General features: G+C 41.6%; 1 protein-coding gene across 5 annotated transcripts in view; it reads left to right on the top strand.

Moving 5' to 3' along the window:
• Window positions 1-16,162, top strand: part of LOC129487882 (uncharacterized) — an 82,133-nt gene that overhangs the window by 6,475 nt on the left and 59,496 nt on the right. For 4 of the 5 annotated variants that reach the window (XR_010122365.1, XR_010122362.1, XR_010122363.1 and 1 more), the window contains exon 2: window positions 3,864-3,967. The gene's annotated coding sequence lies outside the window, so the exon portion shown is untranslated. Of the gene's footprint in view, window positions 1-3,863; window positions 3,968-5,826; window positions 9,462-16,162 lie in introns of those variants that run through there. The other variant, XR_010122364.1, reaches the window with a different exon arrangement.

Below are 16,162 nucleotides of genomic sequence, written 5' to 3'. Positions count from 1 at the left end.
AACAGTTATAAACTTTGATCACTCATGTGACTGTATTTCTCAGGTTAGAAATTATAAACCTCTGGGCCAGGTGGATCATGCCTATAATCCCAGCACGTTGGGAGGCTGAGGCAGGAGGATTGCTGGAGCCTAGAAGTTCGTGACCAGCCTGGGCAACATGACGAAACCTTGTCTCTACCAAAAACAAAACAAAAAACAAAAACAAAAATTAGCCAGGCGTGGTGGTGTGCCTATAGTCCCAGGTACTCAGGAGGCTGAGGTGGGAGGATTGCTTGAACCTGGGAGGCGAAGGTTGCAGTGAGCTGTGATCATGCCACTGCACTCCAGCCTGGGTGAGAGTGATATCTCATCTCAAAAAAAAAAAAAAAGAAAAAGAAAAGGAGAGAGAGAGAGAGATTAATTATAAACCTTAAGAAGATATAGAGGGACAGTGTATTCGTTTCCTAGGGCTGCACTGTATGGTTTAAAACAACAGAAATGGCCAGGTGTGGTGGCTCATGCCTGTAATCCCAACACTTTGGGAGGCCGAGACAAGTGGATCACCTGAGGTCTGGAGTTCCAGCCAACATGGCAAAACCCTGTCTCTACTAAAAATACAAAAATTAGCTGAGCGTGGTGGCAGGCGCCTGTAATCCCAGCTACTTGGGAGGCTGAGGCAGGAGAATGGCGTGAACCTGGGAGGCGGAGCTTGCAGTGAGCCGAGATCGCGCCACTGACTCCAGCCTGGGTGACAGAGTGAGAGTCTGCCTAAAAAAAAAAAAAAAAAGAAAAAGCATGCGAAACAACAAATATATGTGAGAAAATTGGTGAAAAGGGAAAATTGAGGTTAGAAAAATAAGAAATCAGAAATAAAACATACTGGGCAAAGCCCTATATATTTGTAAAATAGAGATGGGCCACAGTTAGATTCTGAGCTTTACAGCAGATTAGCTATGTGATTCATAGTCTCAATCAGATGAAAGTTAGTTACTGATATTTGTTCTTCATATGTAAGCAAGGGAATAAAGCATTATTCAGTAGAGGGAATTACTTATTTTCATCTTTAGAATTTTAGATGAAATATAAATTAATAAATATATGTATTTTTTGAGAGAGAGTCTCACTGTCACCCAGGCCGGAGTGCAGTGGTGCAGTCTTGCCTCACTGCAACCTCTGCCTCCTGGGTTCAAGTGATTCTTGTGCCTCAGCCTCCCGAGTAGCTGGGAGTACAGGTGCCTGCCACCACACTAGTTTTTGTTTGTTTGTTTTAGTAGATTTGAGGTTTCACCATGTTGGCCAGGCTGTTCTCAAACTCCTAACCTCAAGTGATCCACCTGCTTCAGCCTCCTTAAGTGCTGGGATTATAGGTGTGAGCTACCACGCCTGGCCTGATAAATATATTATTATAATACTTTGCTACAGATATTCTTCTCTTTAATTTCTCGGATAAGTCATAGATGTTTCAAAAAATATTTTTGGGAAGCCAATGGGAGAGAGATTATCTTTCCTAAACCCTTACTGACATAGATGTAGGTATTAAACAATATAATCCGAAGTGTATTATCTCTGTTTTGAAAACCAAGCAAGAACAAAAAACCAAAACCAGAAAAACTAAAAACAGAAAACTATTCTATAGTAGAAAATATCTTGATCTAAGAATGAAAATAGCAGAATGGTTAAATAGCCTATTGTACATCATGACTATGGAACACTATGGAAAGAAGAGCTAAGCTGGACATGGTGGCTCATGCCTGCAATCCTAGTGCTTTGGGAGGCTGAGGCGGGTGGATCACCTGAGTTCAGGAGTTCCAGACCAGCCTGGCCAACATGGTGAAACCCTGTCTCTACTAAAAATACAAAAGAATTAGCCGGGTGTGGTGGCGGGTACCTATAATCTTTGTTACTCAGGAGGCTGAGGCAGGAGAATCGCTTGAACCTGGGAGGCAGGGGTTGCAGTGAGTCGAGATCATACCATTGCACTCCAGCCTAGGCAACAAGAGCAAAACTCCGTATCAAAAAAACAAAAACAAAAACAAACAAACAAAAAAACAGCTAAAAAGAATGTACTGGCACAGAAAGAACTCAAAGACATATTATTTATTAGGGGAAAATGTCGTTACAGAATAACCCATGGTTTGATCTTATTTTTACATTAAAAACACAAATATTCCCACACTATCTGTGTGTATATATACATATATGCATATATTTTTATATGTTTACCTACATATATGCAAGTTGTTGATAAAAGGATATGTTTGAATGGATATGTTCCAAAGTATCCACATAGTTAATTCTGGATGGTGAGGGGGAAATAAAGGTAGACCTTAAGTTCTATGTCTGAACTTTATATGATGAGCACATATTTATATGTTACTTGTAGAATTAAAAATAGCTTTTAAAAATAAGTAAAATAGGCCAGGCATTGTGGCTCACGCCTGTAATCTCAGCACTTTGGATGGCCAAGGAGGGGGGATCACTTGAGTTCAGGTGTTCAAGACCAGCCTGGTCAACATGTTGAAACCCCGTCTCTACTAAAAATACAAAAATTAGCTAGTTGTGGTGGTGGGCACCTGTAATTCCAGCTACTGAGGAGGCTGAGGCAGGAGAATTACTTGAACCTGGGAGACAAAGGTCGCAGTGAGCTGAGATTGCACCACTGCATCCCAGCCTGGGCAACAGAGCAAGATTCTGCCTCAAAAAGAAATAACAAAATAAGTAAAAGGGAAAATATAATTTAATGTTGACCACACCTACCTACTTTTAGAGATTTCTCTTCAAGCAGCCCTCTCCTTTCTGGACTGTATCAATTGAGACAATTAACATATTTGAATAAAATCACTGTCTACAGGTGTCATGCAAATCACATGCACATTGCAGACAGAGCTAGGTTCAGTTTTCAGTCCTGTGAAAGACTGACTGTGAGCTTTGAGCCTCAGATTCACCATCAGTTACATGAGAATAATAACAATGCTTGACTCACTTTGTTGTGGTAAAGATTATTTAAGACAAAATGAGCTAATGTGTATGAAAGCTCTTGTGGTACCTCCCATGACTGTCACTTGCCATAGCTGACAGCAAACATTATGCAACAAAAGACTTCCTATTTTTCAAAAGTTTTTTTCCCCTTGCTTGCTTTTTATCTATAAGTCTTACAAAGTAGAATTGGTGAGATTCAGCATCTAAAACACCTTATTATCTGCATTTCTTTCTATTCCTCTGATACGTTAGTTACTCAACCTTGTTCATCTCAGAACTGTTGGCCAATCTACACAGAGATGAGGAAAAGGGACTCAACCTCTCAGTCCTCAAAGGGCCTGTAATTACCCATGTTCTCTTCTCTGAAGCTGTTCATAAACCCTTTTTGGCTTCTCCACGTTAGTGCAACTTCTTGGAAAGGCCACAGACCTGAATTCTAGATCATGTGCAGTCCTTGTTGCAACTTTGTGCTCTCCCCCACTTAATAGTACTGGCCTTCTTAATACCAGTGGAGCAATCTATGGAGTTTTAAAAACTAAAATTTAACAACTCTTTTTTTTTTTTTTTTTTTTTTTTTGAGACGAAGTCTTGCTCTTGTCCCCCAGACTGGAGTGCAATGGCGCGATCTCGGCCCACTGCAACCTCCACCTCCTGGGTTCAAGAGATTCTCCTGCCTCAGCCTCCCAAGTAGCTGGGATTACAGGCGCCTGCCACCACACCTGGCTAATTTTTGTATTTTTAGTAGAGACAGGGTTTCACCAGGTTGTCCAGCCTGGTCTTGAACTCCTGACCTCAGGTGATCCTCCCGCCTCGGCCTCGTAAAGTGCTGGGATTATAGGTGTGAGCCACTGCACCCGGCCAATTTAACATACTCTTTAATGTGCTTTGTTTGAAATCTTCTTTAGAAGAATCCAGGAACTCATGAGATTCTTTGGTGCCTGCAAATTCTGATCTCCTTTAAAGGTCATGAAAACTGTGAGAACCCCATTAGAGCTAAAAGAGTTTTAAGGTAAGTGAAACTTTCTTGGAGTTTTCTGATTGATGACCTAGTAGTCTAAGTCACAGGTGAAAACAGAATTCCTAGGGAGAAAAAAGATGCAAATAGAATTTTATGCTCAGTAGCATGTTTCAGCTCTTATAAATAATTGTCAGGCAATATTTTCCTACTTGTAAAATGAGGGACAATGAAAATGATCGTTCTCTCAAGAGTGATGAGTTATTAGAGTAATTGACAAAAGGTCAACTCCAATGAAGACATATGTATTGAATGTCTACTATGTATCAGCCAAGTACAGTCCTCCCTCAGTAGCTGTGGGTGATTGGTTCTAGGACCCCCTACAGATGCCAAAATTTGTGAATGCTCAAGTCCCTTATATAGAATAGCACAGTATTTGCATATAACCCATGCATATCCTCCTGTATACTTTCAATAATCTCTAGATTACTTATTAATATAATACCTATATTATAAAACAGAATGTAAATGCTATGTAAATACTTGTTATACTGTATTATTTAGGGAATAATGACAAAAAAAGGCCTGTACGTGTTCAGTACAGATGCAAGCATTGTAGGCCTACTGCATTTTTTAATCTGTGGCTGGTTAACTCTGTAGATGCAAAATCCATGAATACTGAGTGTTGACTGTACTCTTTCAGGGGCAATAATAGACTGACCTTTATAGGACTTACAATATAGTGGAAAACATAGAAAATACGTGGTTGTAAAGTGTGAAAGAAGCCCTAAGAAGGGCCTAGAAGGGTGCTATTATGGTATTTAGAGGGATGACCAACCCATCAGTTAGGGATGAGGATGGGAACATTTAGTTGTAGAAGCCATCCCAGAAAAAGAGATACTGTCTTCATCTGTTTTATTTTGCTATGACTGAATACCACAGATTGAGTAATTTATAAAGAAAAAAAATTAGAATAAAAAAAGAAAATGAAATTTTAAAAATATGAAGAAAAAAGAAAAAGAAAAAGAAAAGAAATTTATTTAGCTCATGGCTCTGGGGGCTGGGAAGTCCAAGAGCATAATACCAGCATTTGGTGAAGGCCTTCTTACTGGATCATAACATGGCAGAAAACATCACATGGTGAAAGGAAACAGCATGCATTTCAGCTCAGATATTTCTCTTCCTCATTTTATAAAGCCTGAACAGTCCCATCACTGGCCCCCACCCTGATAACCTTATCTAATCTTAATGACTTCCCAAAGCCCTACCTCCAACCAACATGAATTTGGGGAATAAGTTTCCAATATATGAAATTTGGGGAGCACTTTTAAACCATAGCAGAGGCCCAAGCCAGGACTTGAAAGACAAATAGAAGGTAACCGAAAAGGGGAGTGGAGGTGGAATGCAGAAGAATATTCCAGGCAGAAAGAATCATGTACCTACTGACCCCAAGTCATGAAAGAGCTAGAGAAACTGGAAAATAGAGAGTAAGCCAGGAATGATGAACAAGTGTAGATTACTAGAAAAGTCAAACAATATAAAACAATAATTATCTAGAGCCAGGCATGTTGGTGCATGCCTCTAGTCCCAGCTACTTGAGAGACTGAGGTGGGAGGATTGCTTGAGCCCAGGAGTTCGAGACCAGCCTGGGCAACTTAGCAAGACCCCATCTAAAAATCATCTAAATATAGCAGATGCCATAACATATTTAAAGGGTGGGCTTAAGTCCCTAGCAATAATCAGAGATATGGCCTTCCTTAAATCAATTTGATTGGAAGCACTTTGATAGCTCCGTCAGCATCTAGCACAGGGACTTGCACATAATTGCCACTCAGTCCACATAATTGAATGAGGGCACTTCTAGGTATTTGTTTCATTCCATGACCTGTACTGATATCATTATTCTCATATAGTCCTATCAAGGGCTTATCCTTGGTCATTGTGCTGATTTTGATGGAAAGGACATCACAAGGCTCAACCTGCTTTAAAAACTTCCTCAGTAGGGCATTTCCTTCCTACATGGTTTGACATACATTCATAACAAAGGTAGGCACACTGTCCTTGTTTGTTTGTTTGTTTGTTTGTTTATTTATTTATTGAGATGGAGTTTCACTCTTGTTGCCCAGGCTGGAGTGCAATGGCATGATCTCGACTCATTGCAACCTCTGCCTCCTGGGTTCAAGCGATTCTCCTGCCTCAGCCTCCCAAGTAGCTGAGATTACAGGCATGCACCACCATGCCCAGCTAATTTTGTATTTTTAGTACAGACAGGGTTTCACCATGTTGGTCAGGCTGGTCTTGAACTCCTGACATCAGGTGATCCACCAGTCTCAGCCTCCCAAAGTGCTGGGATTATAGGCATGAGCCACCGCACCCAGCCTGTATGTATATTTTTAAATGTGTGCAGCTGGTATGACCAGGCTTTTCACTAGATATAAATGAGGTCATATTAACTTTCTAATGCTCCAAATATAACTTGAGCCCCCACTTAATTGATTGCTAGTCAAATATTTCCCAAATATTCCCTGTTGTCCCCCAAAGGATAGCTTATATCTGCTTACGGTCTGTCCACTACAGTAATCATCCAAGCCAACCATGTTCCTTTCCTGCTAGTCTAGCAACACTGTGTTCACCCATATGCCCTGCTTGTCCTCCAAGTAGCTTGAAGGAATCTCATTGTTGCCTTGGTAATGATGCTGTACCCTCCTGATATTGGTGGTGGCCTTACCAAGAGCATGGTCTTCTGATTCCCTCTGGCTCCACCATCCAGGTGCCAAGCTGAGCAGGGAGGAGGGGACACGCCCAGCTCTGAGCCATGCCTTTCACCTGAAACTTCAAGTGTTCCTCCTGCCTGTCTCCTGAGTAGCTGGGATTACAGGCATGCACGGCTACACCTGGCTAATTTTTTGTATTTTTAGTAGAGATGAGGTTTCACCATGTGGGCCAGGCTGTTCTTGAACTCCTGACCTCAAATGATCCACCTGCCTTGTTGGCCTCCCAAAGTGCTGGGATTACAGGCATTGAGCTGCTGTACCCGGCCAGAATCTGCAACTCTTAAATGACAACTTCCTCACCTCTATCACCCAGGTTTCAAAAATCTTAGGGCCCAGGCCCAGCTAAAGCACTTTAGGCACAAAGGAAACTCTGCCATCCAGAGGGGAAAAGGTAGCTCCTTTGCTATTAACCTAATAAACTCTTAATTATTTAGCCGATTGGTAAAGGCATGAAGGGTCTAAAGTCTGAAGACCAGCCAATGTCAGAGTATTAAATACCTGAGACTGGAAAACTCTAGGTAGTTTCACATGAATCTGGTAGATAATGGGAAGAACAGAGGATGAGAGGGAAAGCTTCCAAAAACAGATTCTAGAAATAAATTATATGCAAGACAAACTCTGGCCTATCAATTAAGCTATAAACTTTTTGACTTTCTAACATCACCCATATAAGTTAATATCACAACAAACTCTGAAAGTGTTGTCATAAATATGACTGACACAAGATTACAAACCTCAATAAATAAAGAGGTCCTATTCACAGACTGGAAATCATAATAAGCTTCCATTAGAAAACTGGGCAGAAATTATGAATGTAAATTAACAAAAGGGGAAATGAAAACTTGAAAATTATTAAGAGAATAGGATAAAGACTTCATCTGGCACAGTAGCAAAAAACGTAAAGTAAAACAATAATTGCATGCCACTTGTGCCAAAGTTTGTACCTGATCAGGGAGGACCCCTAATGGCATGCTCATGAGAGTAGAATTTATTCTGTACATAATATGAAAACATTAAAGGATATTTTATCGGGAGAGTAACATCATATCAGCCACCCCCCCACCTTTTTTTTAAGGAAAAGGAAGATTAATTAGTCCATGTGATATAGGATGAATTAAAGAAGATGAGACTGGCCTGGCATAGTGGCTCACGCCTGTAATCCTAGCACTTTGGGAGGCTGAGGTGGGCAGATCACAGGGTCAGGAGATTGAGACCCTCTTCTGGGTAACACGGTGAAACCCCATCTCTACTAAAAATACAAAAAATTAGCCGGGTGTGGTGGTGGATGCCTGTAGTCCCAGCTACTTGGGAGGCTGAGGCAAGAGAATCGCTTGAACCCGGGAGGCAGAGGTTGCAGTGAGCTGAGATTGTGCCACTGCACTCCAGCCTGGGTAACAGAGCAAGGCTCCATCTAAAAAAAAAAAAAAAAAAAAAAAAAAGATGAGACTGCCTGCCGTAATTGTAAACATGAGTGAACATTTCCAGAAATGGTCTGTATAGACATACTGTTGAAGATCTAGCTTTGGATAAACCCGTAGGGAAGGATTGAATTACATGCTAACTTCTTCCATTCACTATACTGTCTCTCACTAGACCTTGCTTCCTGATAAGGGACGCCATTATATCACAAGACTTTCTATAAAATGATATAACACAACAACATCCAATAACTCATTTTCAAATTAAATAGACGTGTCCTTTTAAAGAAATTTCTTTCACAAATATTAGGAGGCACCAGCATCAAGAATTAGAGGACTTCTATTTTCAAAAGGTGCTTTTATTTTGTCCATGAAACTTGAGGAACAATTTTTTTTCTCACCCTGCCTTATGGTGCTGAGAGGAACAATTTTATCAACCTCCTTAAAATGGCTATGCCATCCATTTTTAACAGGCCTGCTTTATTGCAAAGGTAGTCTAATGAAATGAGACTTCCTTAAGTTTGGCTTTTCCCCAAAGACAAAGAATTTTCTGATACTTATTTTTTAGAATATTTCAACTTTATCTTAGAAGATCCCTTTTCCTAAGTGGACATAAGTATTGTTTCCTCCTATCAAAGAAATAACCGAACAGCAATTCTGTTTAATTGGCAATAACATTGAGCAAAAACTTAATTTTGCCTGCTCAGATTTCTTCTGTTTACTTTCTGTTTTAACTGTGTTCCCCAGAGCTCACTAAGACATGGTGATGCAATGATGGTTTACCCTTTCCCCAACTAAGGCTTGCTGTCACCCCAGCCATCAGTGTACTCAAGTGACAAAAGAATTAATTAATTTAAAAAAATTACTTATTGTTATTGCATGGAGGCCTTTTTCAGAACTCCACCAGGCAGAGCTCTAGGTATGGAGAAACAGAATATTTGGATTATAGTAACTTTCTCTTTCTTATTGTAGGTAGGTGCTTTGGTCCTTGCCGGTCCTAGCTCTCCTTAGCAGTGTCCTTCATAGACAGAAGGAAAAAACGTTAGTCTTCTTGATAGAGATCAGGGAAAGCGGGTGTGTTTCAAGATGTGTAGTTAATAGCAGCATGTGGGAATGAAGGAATGGAATAAGTATGGGACAGGAAATTAGGAAACCTAGATTCCAGACTCAGCTCTGCCACTAATTAGACATGTGACCTCTGGCAACTCTTTCACTCTCACACGGTCTAATTTTTTCTCATCTGTAATATGAGGAAATTTGTTACCAGTGGCAAATCTGTGCAAATCTGCAGCAACCTCAATTCTTGTCTCCTTAGAAGAAAGAAGTGAACTGAGGGGCATAAGGCAGAAGGAGAGACTGAGGCAAGTATTATTTATTTGTTTGTTTATTTATTTATTTTTGAGAAGGAATCTCACTCTGTTGCCCAGGCTGGAGTGCAGTGGCCCAATCTTGGCTCACTGCAACCTCCGCCTCCTGGGTTCAAGCGATTTCCTGCCTCGGCCTTCCAAGTAGCTGGGATTACAGGCGCCCGCCACCACACCCGGGTAATTTTTGTATTTTTAGTACAGACAGGGTTTCACCATGTTGGCCAGGCTGGTCTCGAACTCCTGACCTCAAGTAATCTGCCCGCCTCGGCCTCCCAAAGTGCTGGGATTACATGTGTGAACCACCGCGCCCAGCCGAGGCAAGTTTTAGAGCAGGACTGAAAGTTTATTAAAAAGCTTTAGAGCAGGGAAAAAAGGAAAGTACACTTGGAAGAGGGCCAAGCTGGCGAGTTGAAGGACAAGTGCCCGCTTTGACCTTTTGACTTAGGGTTTTCTATGTAAGCATACTTACCGGGTCTTGCCTCCCTTCCGCACTGATTCTTCCCTTGGGGGTGTGCTGTCCGCATGCGCAGTGGCCTGCTAGCGCTTGGAAACGGAGCATGCGCAGTGTGTTTACTGGAGTTGGACACATGCTCACTCCAGGCGTTCTTCCCTTACCTGCCGAATGTCCCTAGGAGGTCATATACCAGTTAAACTGCCCCATTTTGCCTCTTAGTGCACATTGTGAGCCCACTCAACCAGTTCCTGAGATATTATTGGGAAGCTGCTGATCACCAGTTTCAGGTTTTTTCCATGTGTTGGGAAACTGCCTATCCCTGGTGCTCGCTGCAACCAATTATTATTTTAGGGAGACAGTTAACAACCGTCTGACCATCACCCGATGATCACCTGATATTCTTGGTAGGGGGTTGGGGATAGTGCTGCCTCCTGCCCTGCTCATGTCTGCCTGACTACCTACTGTAAAAAACTGAGCTAAAAGTCATTTTTAGCTACAGCCTTTTTTTTTGAGACCGAGTTGCGCTCTTGTTGCCCAGGCTGGAGTGCAATGGCACCATCTTGGCTCACTGCAGCCTCCGCCTCCTGGGTTCAAGCAATTCTCCTGCCTCAGCCTCCCAAGTAGCTGGGATTACAGGCGCCTGCCACCACGCCCAGCTAATTTTTGTATTTTTAGTACAGACAGGGTTTCACCATGTTGGCCAGGCTGGTCTCGGAACTCCTGACCTCAGGCGATCTGCCTGCCTCGGCCTCCCAAAGGGCTGGGATTACAGGCGTGAGCCACCGCACCCAGCCTACAGCCTTTTATAATTGTTTTTCCAACCTCCAAATCAGCATCCATGACTACATAAACTTTTTGGCCGTTTGACCAAATGGGGACATCTGGCATACTGCTATCAACCAATATGTAAGTAATTGAACTTTGATATATCACATCAACCGAGAGGAAACTACAGCTATTGAAGTAGCAGGAGTGTCCCGGGGGACTGGGAGAGGGTGAATGTGGCCTACAGACCTCTTCCATGATCTCATGTATTATCTCTTTTTTATACTTCTGTATTTTCACAATTATCTGATTTTTGTGTTTTATATTATTTTATATTCTGCTTCCAAACCTGACCCCTTTCTTTCCTTTACAGTGTTTGAGCTTTAGTGTTCTTGCAAAAGAATTTTCAGAAGTTGGGGTCTGAAATAAATTATTCTAATTCTTGCTAACTGAAATATGTTCCCAGCCAACTTCATTCATCAGCTCACCCTGGGCAAAGCCTCTGGAGCGTGAGGTGGGAGGTGCTGCTTCTGCAGGAGTTCCTGGCACTGGAGTCCTAGGGATAGGACCCTTACACATGTCATCTCAGTACATGGACCCTGTGTTCACCTGGTGTAAGGCAGAGGCTCTCAGTGTACTTCTATGTCCAGCTCGTGCCCTATCTTCTTGTTTCTTAAACATGTGTTTCTACTTAGTCACATTGCACCTTGTTCTATTAACCAACATAGTGGGTGTACATTTCAGGCTACACATTCAATTGTATAAGAAACATCCTTTTTTTCTCTATTCTGCCAGGTAGTTGAATTTTAAGCTCAGGGTCTGAGTTCTGGGATGTTCACCTGTGCCAAGAAGTCAGAATGGAGGTGAGGAGCTGGGAGCATCTGTTTTATGTTGTCATCATTTATACATTCTGGCATCTGCCAAAATTGTCAGTGTTCCTGTCCGATCTTCGATGGTGGATCAATGGATCACTGTTTTGTCTTCCTTATCCCAAGCTCAAGGCTTCTTCAGGCCTGCTAGCCTTCTCTTAGCTACATTTGCAGTATTTTTTGAGTGACATAGTGACCTATAGATAATGTGAGGCCATCTGAGCAGGGGGAAACATCATGCAGCCATTTATACTCTGTCATATCCAGCTGAGTGGGGAGAACTGAAAGACCTAGCAGGCTCCTTAGGTTCTACCTTGAGACAGTGAAGATGGAATGTCCTAGCTGCCAGGGCTCAGGGAAGGGCGAGTGGAACTAAGAAATACTGGGTAGGGTAGGGGAAGAAGGGATGGGAGGAAGGAGAGGAACTCTAGGTTAATAGCTCAAAATATTATTCGACTACATAAATATTAATGGGTCTATATTTTGGGTCCCTGATTTTGGGTATAAGACAACAATAATAAGCCTGTAAACTATTTGACTTACTCATTCTAAAGATGTAGCTAAGATAGGATATTGTTTGAAAAACTTCGGTGCTGTTCATATTAATAGCAAAATTGGAAAGCGGTGATGTTGTCTGGTGCTTCTAGTTTCGTTTTTGTCTCTCTGTCTTATTTTTTTTATTGCTTTCTCTTCCCCAGGCATTATCTTGGTCTCTTTGGACCCAGGGTTAAAAATTGAGATATACTCATTCATACTAAAATATTCTGTCTTGTAGAAATGTTTAAATTTTAGCTGGGTGCAGTGGCTCACACCTGTAATCCCAGCACTTTGGGAGGCCGAGCCGGGTGGATTACCTAAGGTCAGGAGTTCGAGACCAGACTGGCCAACATGGCGAAACCCTGTCTCTACTAAAAATACAAAATTAGCCAGACATGGTGGCACGCATCTGTAGTCCCAGCTACTTGGGAGGCTAAGGCAGGAGAATCGCTTGAACCTGGGAGGCAGAGGTTTCAGTGAGCCAAGATCATGCCATTGCTCTCCAGCCTGGGTGACACAGCGAGACTCTGTCTCAATAAATAAATAAATAAATAAATAAATAAATAAATAAATAAAATAAATAATAAAAGAAATACTTAAATTTAAAAAAAGGCAGCCCCCACATTTAAAATAAAGGAATAGATCATTATGGGATTGAAGATAATTGGAGTGTGCCTGAGATTTTTCTGGGAAGAGAAAAAAAAGGAAAAAATCCAAAAAAATAAAAGATAATTGGAAAGGAGCGATTTTTATATATTTCTCACTATTGGAGTAATCACTGCATGGTTCAGAGTAAAGGAAAGGGTGCTCTCTCTGCTTTCCCTGGAAGCCTGGAACAAATCAGTTAAGGGAGGGACAACTCAGAAGAGAGCAGCTGCAATACAGAAGAGCGCTGGTATACAAGTGTACCTATCAGGCCATCGGGGGCAGAACTGCAGAACAGCTATCAGAAGGAGCCTGTCAGAGTCAGGTATTAAACAGGGCTGGTACATGGAAGTGTTCAGACAGGTTGAGAAGTGGGAAGACTGAGGGTTTCTCAGGTAAAGTCCAAAAGAGGGAATGAGCAAGGACATTTGCTGTATATATGCTTGGCATGTGCTGTGGGTTTAAAGATACTGAGCCAGAATGGTTAGAGCTCCTGATGTAGAAAAATTCTTACCATGCAAGTGTGCTGTTTATTGCTTTTTGAAATACAGTCAGAATTGATTTTCAAGTGTGGATATTTGGTATATACCTTTAGTTATTTATGTCTTAAATTAATACCTTTCAGATGTAACATTTTTTTTTTGAGACTGAGTCTGGCTTCTGTCACCCAGGCTGGAGTGCAGTGGCGCAATCTTGGCTCACTGCAACCTCTGCCTCCCAGGTACAAGTGATTCTCCTGCCTCTGCCTCCCGAGTAGAGTAGCTGGGACTATAGGCATGTACCACCATACCCGGCTAATTTTTGTATTTTTAGTAAAGACAGGGTTTCACCATGTTGGCCAGGCTGGTCTTGAACTCCTGACCTTAAGTAATCCACCTGCCTCTGCCTCCCAAAGTGCTGGGATTACAGGCTTGAGCCATCACACCCGGCCTAACTTCTTTTTAAAAAATTATTTTATATATATATTATATATATTATATATAAAAAATATATAAAATATATCATATATATGATATATATTTTATATATATCATATATATGATATATATGATATATGTCATATATGATATATATAAAATATATCATATATTATATATATGATATATATAAAATATATCATATATTATATATGATATATATCATATATGATATATATAAAATATATATGATATATATGATATATATCATATATATAATATAAAATATATATTATATATATATAAAATAAATGTCATCATTTATCCATTCTGGCATCTGCCAAAATTGTCAGTGTTCCTGTCCGATCTTCGACGGATATATATATATATATATATATATATATATATATTTTTTTTTTTTTTTTTTTTTTTTTTTTTTTTTGTAGAGATGGGATCTTACCATGTTGCCCAGGCTGGTCTTGCACTCGTGGGCTCAAGCAATCCTCCTGCCTTGGCTTTCTGAGTAGCTGGAATCACAGTTGTGCACCACCATGTTCAGCTAATTTTTGTATTTTTTGTAGAGATGGGGTTTTGCCACGTTGCCCAGGCTGGTCTGGAATTCCTGGGCTCGAGTGATCCACCTGCCTTGGCATCACAAAGTGCTGGGATTACAAGCATGAGCCACTGTGCCCAGCTCAGATATAACTTCTAATCACCTATATTCTCAGTGCAAAAGTTGTAAACAATGTTACCTCTAAGATTTTCCAACATGGTTGAATCCTTTCATTCCACCTTGGCTCAGCAGAATGGGCCAAGCCCAGTTAGTTACGCAAGGAATTACTTCAAATTTTCTTGGGCTACCATTGTCCTGCCTGACTTGCCCACATCTGGTTTAATGCCTCCTTACTAGATTTGGCTAGTCTCATTGCATCCGTATCTGTTTAGCCAGCTGATTGGTCAGGATTCTGGTCCTGACTACCCTCCAACTGATCGACTGGTCAGGATTCTGGGCTTTGGCACCATTCTCCTGCCTTCCTGATTGTAGATTTTCACTCTAGGCCAGATATTGGCTGCATGTCTCAAGCCTTAGGACCTCCCCTTGGTATGTTATTGCCCAGGCATGAGGACCTTGATATAGCTAATTGGGGTGATGGCAGTCAGAAGTGGGAGTACAGGCTGGGTGCAGTGGCACTTTGGGAGGCCAAGGCGGGAGGATCACCTGAGGTCAGGAGTTCGAGACCAGCCTGGCCAACATGGCGAAACCCTGTCTCTATTTAAAATACAAAAATTCACCAGGCGTGATGGTGTGCGCCTGTAGTCCCAACTAGTTGGGAGGCTGAGGCAGGAGAATTGCTTGAACCTAGGAGGCAGATGTTGCAGTGAGTGTGAGATTGCACCAGTGCACTCCAGCCTGGGCAACAGTGCAAGACTCTGTCTCAAAAAAATAAATAAAAAATAAGTGGGAGTAGAACACAAAGAAACATGTTTTAACTATGCTCTAATTTTCCCCATTTGGGGGCTGGGTACAGTGGCTCACGCCTGTAATCCGAGCACTTTGGGAGGCGGAGGCGGGAGGATCACCTGAGGTCAGGAGTTCGAGACCAGCCCGGCCAACATGGTGAAATCTTGTCTCTACTAAAAATACAAAAATTAGCCGGGCGTGGTGGTGGAAGCCTGTAGTCCCAGCTACTTGGGAGGCTGAGGCAGGAGAATCGCTTGAACCTGGGAGGTGGAGATTGCAATGAGCCGAGTTCCTGCCACTGCGCTCCAGCCTAGGTGACAGAGCGAGACTCTATCTCAAAAAATAAATTAAATAAATAAATAAATAACAATTTTCTATGCTTCCATTCTTCTACGTGACAAATCAGCAGAACGTATCTTCAGAATCAGGTACTTCTTAAGCGATAGTAGCCAAAGGGATTATTTGCTGATGGTTAGCTAAGCTTGCTTGGGAGACTTTTCCAAGGCGAAGGGATGGTTGAGATGAGCTAGCTTCAGACCCAGGAGAAATGGATCCACTGAGACAAATGTACACATTATGCCTAGATTTGGATTTTTGAAAAAAATGACAGGAAAATAAACAAACTAACCAGTCTGGGACAAACAACTAGCCAAACACTTAAGAATTGCTGATGGGATGGCCTTTTCTGAGAAACACTTGAGCACAAAGGTTAATTAGGAAGACAGTTTCACAAACGCAGCCTGGTCTTGCAGAGAGCAGTCTTACCTTGTACCTAGCAAGGGGCAGAGTGGCACAGTGGACAGAGCCTGGGCTTTGGAGCCAGAAAAGCCCGAATTAGAACCCTGGCCCCTTACATTTATGGCTTTGTGCTCTTGTACAAATCATCACATCTTCCTCAATCTCAGTTTTCTTCAAGCACAAAATAGATTATCTCAGAGGTTATTGTAATGATTAAAGGCAATGCGCATAAATCTCTTGGCCAATAAATGGCTGCTCTTATTTCAATGAAGGTCAAATTCTAGTGACTCTCACAGTCACTAT

This window comes from Symphalangus syndactylus, chromosome 8, assembly GCF_028878055.3.
Source record: "Symphalangus syndactylus isolate Jambi chromosome 8, NHGRI_mSymSyn1-v2.1_pri, whole genome shotgun sequence".
Lineage (NCBI taxonomy): Eukaryota > Metazoa > Chordata > Mammalia > Primates > Hylobatidae > Symphalangus > Symphalangus syndactylus.
This window is presented reverse-complemented; position numbering and strand designations above follow the sequence as displayed.